At 38.9% G+C, this 9,521-nt stretch overlaps 1 non-coding gene across 1 annotated transcript; it reads right to left on the bottom strand.

Annotated features, from left to right (window-relative positions):
- Positions 1–5,178: 5,178 nt before the first annotated feature.
- Positions 5,179–5,310, bottom strand: LOC116072214. Its single transcript, XR_004111359.1, has one exon. It is a non-coding gene; the product is annotated as a small nucleolar RNA SNORA17 (small nucleolar RNA).
- Positions 5,311–9,521: the final 4,211 nt, after the last annotated feature.

The raw sequence follows: 9,521 nt of genomic DNA, 5'->3' as shown, positions 1-9,521 counted from the left end.
TGATTGTAAAAGCCTCATGCCATTTTTAAAAGAAATACACTCAGATTTTACACCAAAAAAAAAAAAAAGATTTAAAATTAAGATTTGTGAAAGGTCAATGAGGCTGTAGACTTATAGAGGTAGTATAATCTGGCCTGCCTACTTCATATCGAATTATTGTGCATTTGAATTATTTTCCTTTGAATCCTGGTAATTTTAAAGAGTTTGCTTCTAGTATGTTTGTAATCATTAGAAAGTTTTGCCTTTAAAAATGGCTAATAGACTTACATTATGTAATTATTTTGTCTCTGCTTCAGTACAAGAAGCTAGGACTTTGAATTTTTAAGTATATGTTTTTTATTACCTAATCCCTCTAAAAAGAAATTTTACTACCTTTGGTCTTTTACCACAAGCTTTAAAACATTGGGGGTAGTTTTTGCTCCAAAAAAGTTAAAGAGACAATATCTTTTTCAATATCTGGGATCTCAGTTATATCCTAAAAATGTATGGTACAGAAAATTCAAGAAAGAAAAGATGATTTGCTTAATTCAAATTATTTTCAAAAGCTTCCAAGAGATGTCTTTTGGCTAAGACCTCACCTTAATCTCACCACAGGACTTAAGCCTTCTTTGGATGTTGTCAAAGGGAATACAAATTAACTGGTGAGAGTCAGAGAGCTTTTGCAGAAAGTAAGAGAAGCTTCTGTAATCAGTTGCTATCAATTGTAATCAATTGCAATCAAATGTTAGTTATGGGCACTCAATGTGCCCACAGCAATTCTTTGGCAAAAGAGAGCATTAATATAGATTCATCTTTTCTAATATCCAAAGTAAAGTTTTAACATCTTATTATGAAGCTGTTGTGGTGTTAATAAAGAATTATATGATAAAATCATGAAAGAATTTTGGAAAGAATATCTTAAAAACCTGATAAGACATCTATTCCTTTTTTCAAACAATTAAATTGGTTATTGCAAAATATTGATTGATATTTGACCTATTACATAGTAAACATTTTTTAAGCAAAATTGATAATTATCCAGAAAACAAATTGTTGAAATTTGCTTGTATGTATGCTTTTTTATTTCCTGTAAATTAATGTATTCATCCCATAAAGAATATATCTACAACCCTTCTATGAGAGAGAAGTATATGTGACCCCACATGTCTAGTCTTATGATTTTCCCTCTACTTCAGCACAAATAATTGAACTACATGCTATAGTCACTGTTTTTAAAGTGCTAAAATCAAGCTTTAATTTGTATATATGTATATATATATATGTATATATACATATGTATATATATATATATATATATATATATATATATATATATATATATATATATATATATATATATATATATATATCAGTGTTTACAATTGCTTGAAATTGTTTCTTTTTTAGACACTGCTAATTCTCAAATTTTGCAATCGTCTATGCATATACAACTCAAGTTAAGAGAAAGTACTGCTCCTTTAAAGGACTGTCTTTGGACATTTAAGAACTCATCCTAGACTGCCTGGACAAGACCACTTAAGGCAATGTCATAGCAGATTTGAATCCCAGGCAGACTATTGGCCTTACAGAAGAAAACTGGCCATATAATCTCATTCTTTACATTATCAAAATAGTAATGACTTGAGTAATAATTTGGTAATTTTAGAGAATGTACATGTTATATTGTAAAGACTTATTCTCAATGTCCTCAGTTTCTACCTGTACCACATAATGGTGTTAATTCTCAAGGACTTATACTTAATCAATTATTGCAAATGAATACTCCTTTCTGATTTTAGAAAAGTAAAATATGTGCATGTGACTATTGATACCTTTTCAGGCTTTCTAGTTGCAATTGCCTTAATAGGAAAAGCAACTAAAAATATAATTGGTCATTGCCTGCATTATTTTTCTATGCTTGGTGTTCCTAATCAGATTAAAACAGATTATGGAACTGGGTATTACAGTCAAACATTTGAGATGTTTTGTCAACAATTTAATGTTACCCATAAAACCAGAATTCCTTATAAACCAATGGGACAAGGAATTGTTGAACGCACACATCGCACTCTGAAAAATTGGCTTGTAAAAACAAAAAAGGGGAGAATTATACCCTCAAAAGTCACCAAAGCACATCTTGCTTTTTTCTTGTTTGTTTTAAAATTTTGGCAAACTGATGCTAAAGCCAGTCTGCTGTGGGTCCCCACTGGCATCACAAAAAGAAGACTGAGCACAATGTCTGCCTGAAATATTGGTTCATCAAGTGGATACAAATCCTGAGCCTTCTAGTAAGTATGACACCATTTAAGATGATGGTTAAAAATCTTTATTAGCCAGCAAAGTTAAATTGGAGCATAGTCTCCACTATTTTCTAAGAAGTAACAGTTCTTTTGTTGATTTTCCAAGCCACTTCCCTCACACCCGGAGCCCAGACCTTGAGTCTGATCATTGCTAAATTGCAACTGAATTGAGTGATTGGGACATTCTCACAGACAATGTTAATTCTGTTACTTCTAAACTTTTGACTTGGTATTTCAAGCAAGTGTATTACCAACATGCAGGCTCGACTTCATAAAAGCTCAGATGCAGCAGTTATTCATTGTGATGAAGAAAAGCATTAAGTACATATTGTGGTTTTGGTCTGTATGGGGAAAAGATGTGCTTTGAGGGCCTGCAGCCAAAGATGAGTTACTGAATCTATGTCTCTCATTCAACCTAAGACAGAGGCACATGCCAAGAGGCTGTGTTTACTAATACTAAACACTAAAAGGCCGAGTCTGTGCAAATAAATACAAACAAGCTGCATGGGACCCCCAAGATGGATAAGGGAAAGACTTTTAAAGATCAAGTCCTAAGAAAGGCAGGGCCACCAGCTACTATAATTCCCAGGCAGGACTATGGAGTGTAAGTATATCCTATGCCTCAGTCCAGATAATTTTTAATAAATAAAAAGGGAGGAATTATGCCCTTCTCCCAGCATGGCCCAGGCTGATTCAGACCTTGCTCTGCCACAGCAGCTAGCCTACCTAGGGTGGAGCCTTCTGACCTAGATGAAGTCTATTGTCCTGCCACTTCTGCAGATTCCTGAAAGAAGCCACTACCTGCTTAGTTACTGAGCCTGTCTACCTGATGAGTTCCTGACAACCAACAAGACACTGATGAGGTGAGAAGATCTTGGTATTGAGAGGGATGTGTCCCCTCCCTTTATATACTCAATGGTTACTTAGGTAAACATTGAGCCTTGATCAGAAACTTGTCTTGGTCTCATTTTATTCTTCTCTCACTATCCTCCCATGTAGCCCCATCTTTCTTTTCAGGGAACCTAGTTCATGTAGCCAGTGATGGCTATACCTAATTCCCAGGGTAACTACTAAGATAGACAAACATGAACATACATAGAATTCTAGTCATGAACAAATAATCCTGAAGACCAGGCCCACTATGGCCCCCCAAGACTGAATGAGGATTTATTTGGCCTAGCCCTGAGGCCATCCAAATATAATCACCCTAATTCATTCTCCCCCCGCCTCTCTTCTTTCTGTCTGTCTCTCTCCTTTTATTGGTTGTTTATGAATTTTACATTATGCACCTCATTCATTTCCCCTTCTCATACCTGCCCTCCACCTTACATCCTCAACAGAGAAAAAATAATCTCATTGTGGAAACTGTAGGGTGTCCCAGTGTGCCCTACAGGATTTCTTTTTGTCCACACTTCTTTGATTGCAAATGTACATTACAATGAGTCATCAATCTGGTATCAGTCATCTGCCTTCTGCTATCACTATCAATACTGGAACTTCACTGGGACTCCTCTTGGATAACCTGTTGTTGCCTGTGTAATGGACATCCTGTAGTTTTGGATTGGTAGAAACGGCTCCTTCATGCTCTCTAGCAGTTCATTGATGTTGTAGATATTGGGGTAGGCAAACTCAAAGCTCTGGATCTAGATCTGAGAGCTGTGTGAACTGGTCAGCCCACTGGCTTTCTGAATCTCATGCCTTCAGGGTCAGCTCACTTGCAACTCCCACATCCACAGCCAGTATGGTGTGGCCAAGGTAAGGTGTAGTGCCCATTCTTCTGAGTGCTACACCTGAGGAGGGACAAAGACAGTTTCCATGCTTTCATGACCCCAGTGCTAGTTCTCATACCTGTCATAGCTGGCAAAGGGCATGGGTGGGATAGGGCATCAGAATACACAGCAGAAAGGCAGACAAGTTGCAGGACCAGCTCTAAGACACTTACCTGCTCCCTTGTCATCAGATTCACCTTTATTGTGCTACCCAGGTGAGGTGCAGGTTTTGCTCTCCTGAGTGTTGCAGCTAGTGAGAGGCAGAGGAAGCTTCCTGTTCTCATGACCCCAGGACAAGGTCTGCCACCTCCAGCAGGTGGAAAGGTGTGAGATAAGAAGAGGGTATCTCTCCCTAGTCCATGCCACCTTAGAGGAGACAAGTAGCAGAGCCAGCTCTCCCACAATTGTATCCTCAGGGCCAGCCATCCACAAGTCCTGCAAAGTCCAGGGACCACTCTCTCCAGTACAACTATCTAGAGGCAGGATCAGTTTTATTGGTCTCATGCCCCCAGGGTCATATCTCCCAGGATGTCCAGTAAGGTGTGAAGCCAGTTAGACACAGCTCTTAATCATGAACATGTCCCCTGGTGACAGACCAGACCAGGGACATCTGCTTGCACTTTGGTGGTAAAATACCCCTGCTGCTTCAGGGCAGTTGGTCCAGATATGGCCCCAACTGGCAATACAGACTAGGACCCCACCATGGCTCCAGGTGGTATTACCAAATGCTAACATCAGGTTGTTTCTCATTACCCTCCAGTCACCAGTTCTGCTTCTCTTCCTTGTCCCCTCATCCTTTTATTTCTCTTTCTCTTCTACATTTCTACCATTTACTTAGTCTTCCTAATGGCATTCAGAGAGTAGTGTGAGGAGAAATATGCCCTGCTTGTTCAGGTCATGGGTCATCTCCATCATGTCTGCCCCACAGGCCAGCATGGCACCAGACTGGTGGTCATCTCAGACTAGTTCCCTGCCTGGGCCCCATGGTACCAGTTTGGTAGTCATACTTGACTTGTTCCTCGCCTAGGACCTATGGTCCCAAGCAGGGTTCTTCTAGTCTCCACCTTGCTTCCCATCCTGGGCCTACCTAGCACCAGACTGATGGTCATCTCAGGCTCACATTTTTGGGAAATGTTAGACTACTAATCATTCAGATGTTCACTGGCCATAACACTGAAGAGAGGCATGGACTCTCTCTTCTCTGTCACCTACTAAAGGACATGCAACACAGCAGCTTCACCTAGAAAGCCTATAGGAGCAGCACCCTCATTCTCATGTAGATCTTAAAGGTATGCTATTATTAATCCTATTCATGATAATATTTGTAGATAAATCAGTAAAATTATTATTGTTTAATTAAAAATACTTGGTTTAGTGCTAGGGATGTGACTCTTTGGCAGAGTGACTTCCTAGAATGCAGAAGCCATGGGTAAAACACAAACATTAGATAAGCTAGATGGAGAAGAGTGGCACACAGCTGTATTCAGAAGGCAAGGCAGAAGTTCAGAAGTTCAAAGTCATCCTTTGCTACATAGAGTTCAGTGCTGGCCTCAGTCACACCACTGTATCAAAAACTAGTAAATCAGTTAAAATAAAAAATAAAAGTGAACTAATCAGCTAGCACTTGGACTAATACAATATCCATTACAAATATATTACAGAAGATGTTATATAACTTGGTAAATATTTGGCCTTAAAATAACTGCAAACATCAAACACAGCTGAAAGTTAAGGTATTCTACAAAATGTGGTGTCAAGATGTCTATACATAGTTTGACTATGTAGTAACAGGAGATAAGTCAAATTTACAATCTCTTCATCCTTTCAAGATCAAATTCTTATTCAAGAATGAATTGCTTGTTTCATTTGTTTCAAACACACATGTATACATATACAACACAGGACCAGTAAGGGTTGTTTGTATAAATACATAATATTCACATGATTCACTAAAACCATTAATTGGCTAATTTTACCTTTTAGAGGCTCTGTAATAAAATATTGGATCAAGAACCCTCAGAAGATGGAAAGTTCTCCCATGATCATGGATTGGCATGAATAACATAGTACAAATGGCCATCTTGCCGGAAGCAATCTACAGATTCAATGCAATTCCCATCAAAATTCCAATTCATTTCTTCACAGAGCTAGAAAGAGCAATTCTTGAATTCATCTGGAATAACATAAAACTCAGGATAGTGGAACTATTCTCAACAATAAGAGAACTTCTAGGGGAATTGCCATCCCTGACCTCAAGCTGTACTACAGAGCAAGAGTGATAAAAAGTGCATGGCATTGGTATAGAGACAGGAAGGTAGATCAATAGAATAAAACCAAAGACCCAGAAATGAACCCACACATCCGTACTCCACTGATTTCGATAAAGAAGCTGAAACCACGAAGTAGAAAAAAGACAACATTTACAACAAATGGTGCTGGTTCAACTGGTAGTCGGCATGTAGAGGAATGCAAATTGAACCACTCCTATCTCCTTGTATGAAGCACAAGTCCAGGTAGATCAGAGACATCCACATAAAATCAGATACACTTAATCTAATAGAAGAGAAATTGAAAAAGAGTCTCAATCACATCAGCAGAGGGAGAAATTTCTTGAACAGAACACCAATGGCTTATACTCTAAGATCAACAATAGACAAGTGGGATCTCATAAAATTGAAAAGCTTCTGTAAAGCTAAGGACACTGTCAATAGGACAAAACCCAACGTACAGATTCAAAAAAGATCTTTACCATTCCTACATCTCATAGAGGGCTAATATCTAATATATACAAGTTCTCAAGAAGTTTGACTGCAGAGAACCAAATAACCCCATTAAAAATGGGGTATGGAGCTAAACAAAAATTCTCAACTGAGGAATCTTGAATGGATGAGAAGCACCTAAAGAAGTTTTGAACATTTTTAATCATCAGGGAAATGCAAATAAAAACAACCCTGAGATTCCACCTCATACCAGTCAGAATGGTTAAGATAAAAAACTCAGGTGACATCAGATGCTGGTGAGGATGTGGAGAAAGAAGAACACTCCTCCATTGCTGATGGGATTGCAAGCTGTTACAACCACTCTGTAAATCAGTCTGGCAGTTGCTGAGAAAATTGGAAATTGCTCTACCTGAAGACCCAGCTATACCACTCCTGGGTATATGCCCAAATGATGTTCCAAAATATAACAAGGACACGTGCTCCACTATGTTAATTGTAGCCTTACTTATAATAGACAGAAACTGGAAACAGCCCAGATGTCCCTCAATGGAAGAATGAATACAGAAAGTATGGTACATTTATATAATAGAATACTACCCAGCTATCAAAAACAATGACTTCATGAAATTTGCAGGCAAATAGATGAAACTAGAAAATATCATCCAGAGTGACATAACCCAGACACAAAAACTATACATGGTATGTATTCAATGATAAATGGATATTATCCCAAAAGCTCAGACTACCCATGATACAACTCACTGACCATATGAAGCTTAAAGAAGAAGGAAGACCAAAGTGTGGATGCTTCAATCCTACCTAGAATGGGGAACAAAATATAACATGGGAGATAGAGGGAGGGAGTGACCTGGGAAGGAGACAGGAGGGGGGGCAGTGGGGTCAGCATCAGGTATAGGAAGAGACAGGAGAGAAGTACAGAGGGTCAGGGATTTGAACAGAAATATGTAGCAGTGGGGGTTGATGAATTTGGAGTAGCCAGTAGAAAGTCCCAGATACCAGAGAAACAAGAGGTTTCCAGGACCCAGCGGGGATGACACTAGCCAAAATACACAACAAAGGGAAGAGGGGACCTGGAGAGATCATCTCCAGTAGATAGAAATGGCCTCTAGTTGAGGGATGGGTACATCTCAAAATTTTAACCCGGATTGTTACTATATAAAGGGAATGCAGAGACAAAAAAAATTGAGCAGAGACTGAAGGAAAGGCCATCTAGAGACTGGCCCACCTAGGGATCCATCCTAACTGCCCACACCAAACCCAGACCCACTATTGCTCATGCCAAACAACACTTGCTGACAGGAGCCTGGTATAGCTATCCCCTAAGAGACTCTGCCATTACCTGATCAATACAGACGCAGATACAGTCAACCATGGGACCAAGCCCAGGGACCCCAATGGAATAGTTTAGAGAAGGACTGAGAGAGCTGAAGGGGTTTGTAACCCCATAAGAAGAACAATGTCAACTAACCTGACCACCCATAGCTCCCAGGGACTAAACCACTAACCAAAGGGTATATATGGATACATGAATGGCTCCAGATACATATGTAGCAGAGGATTACCTTATCTGGCATCAATGGGAGAGAGGGTCTTTGGTATTGGTACAGAGACAGACAGGTTGATCAATGGAATAGAACTGAAGACCCAGAAATAAAACTACACACCTATGGATACTTGATCTTTGACAAAGAAGTAAAAAATATAATGTAAAACAGAAGGCATCTTCAATAAATGGTGCTGGTCTAACAGGAAATTATCTAGAAAAATGAAAATATATACATATTTGTCACCTTGCACAAAGCTCAAGTACAAGTGGATTAAGGACCTCAACATAAAACCAGATACAGTGAACATCATAGAAGAAAAATTGAGGAATAACCTTGAATGTGTTGGCACAGGAGACAACTTCCTATACAGAATAGCAATATCAGAGGCACTAAGATCAACAATTAATAAATGGGACCTCATAAAACTGAAGTAAAATGAAGTTTCTGGATATGTCATGTGCTGTAGACTCACATGGTGTTTTACTGACTCAAGACCTGTGGCAGGACATGCCTTTGGAGAGAATATGAAAAGGACTCAATGGACAGTGATGGTGCACTTGTGTAGCTAGCCTTGCAATGCTTTGTTGGTCTCACATCTTGGTCTTTGCCTTTGTTGATCTTCAGTTCATTGAGAGAGGCACCGCAGAGAACTTCTCCAGCCACCTCGGCTGATCCTAGTCACTTTTGACTTATTTATGTATGCCTGATGCCTGGTGGTTCCTGCTGTATTTTGTACTGCTACTGATTTGTATTTGGTATCCTGACACTATTGAACTGGACTGCTGGTATCCTGACAAACAGAGATTGGATCTGCCCGAAGTAACTACTTCTGCACAGACCTACATCCCCCTTGTCCAATTACCATCTTTTCTCCCCTACCAATGGATAGTGGGCTTGAAGGTGAAGTTGAAGCATTTGATAACATTTACTAAAATAGGTTTTACAAAAATCTAAGCTTACACTGAGGGCTTTAATTAATCAAAGGACACTATCAATAGAAAAAAATGGTAGACTACTGAATGGGAAAAGATTTTCACCAATTCTACATATGACAGAGATTTAATATTGAAAATATACAGAAAACTCAAGAAAGTAGGCATAAAAAAACCTCAAATACTATCATATCATCAGCAAATAGTGATAAGTTGACTTCTTCCTTTCCTATGGTCACTTAATCTTTGACAA

The sequence above is a fragment of the Mastomys coucha genome, unplaced genomic scaffold (genome assembly GCF_008632895.1).
Source record: "Mastomys coucha isolate ucsf_1 unplaced genomic scaffold, UCSF_Mcou_1 pScaffold1, whole genome shotgun sequence".
NCBI lineage: Eukaryota > Metazoa > Chordata > Mammalia > Rodentia > Muridae > Mastomys > Mastomys coucha.
The sequence above is the reverse complement of the archived record's forward strand: the minus strand, read 5'-3'. Positions and strand labels throughout refer to the sequence as shown.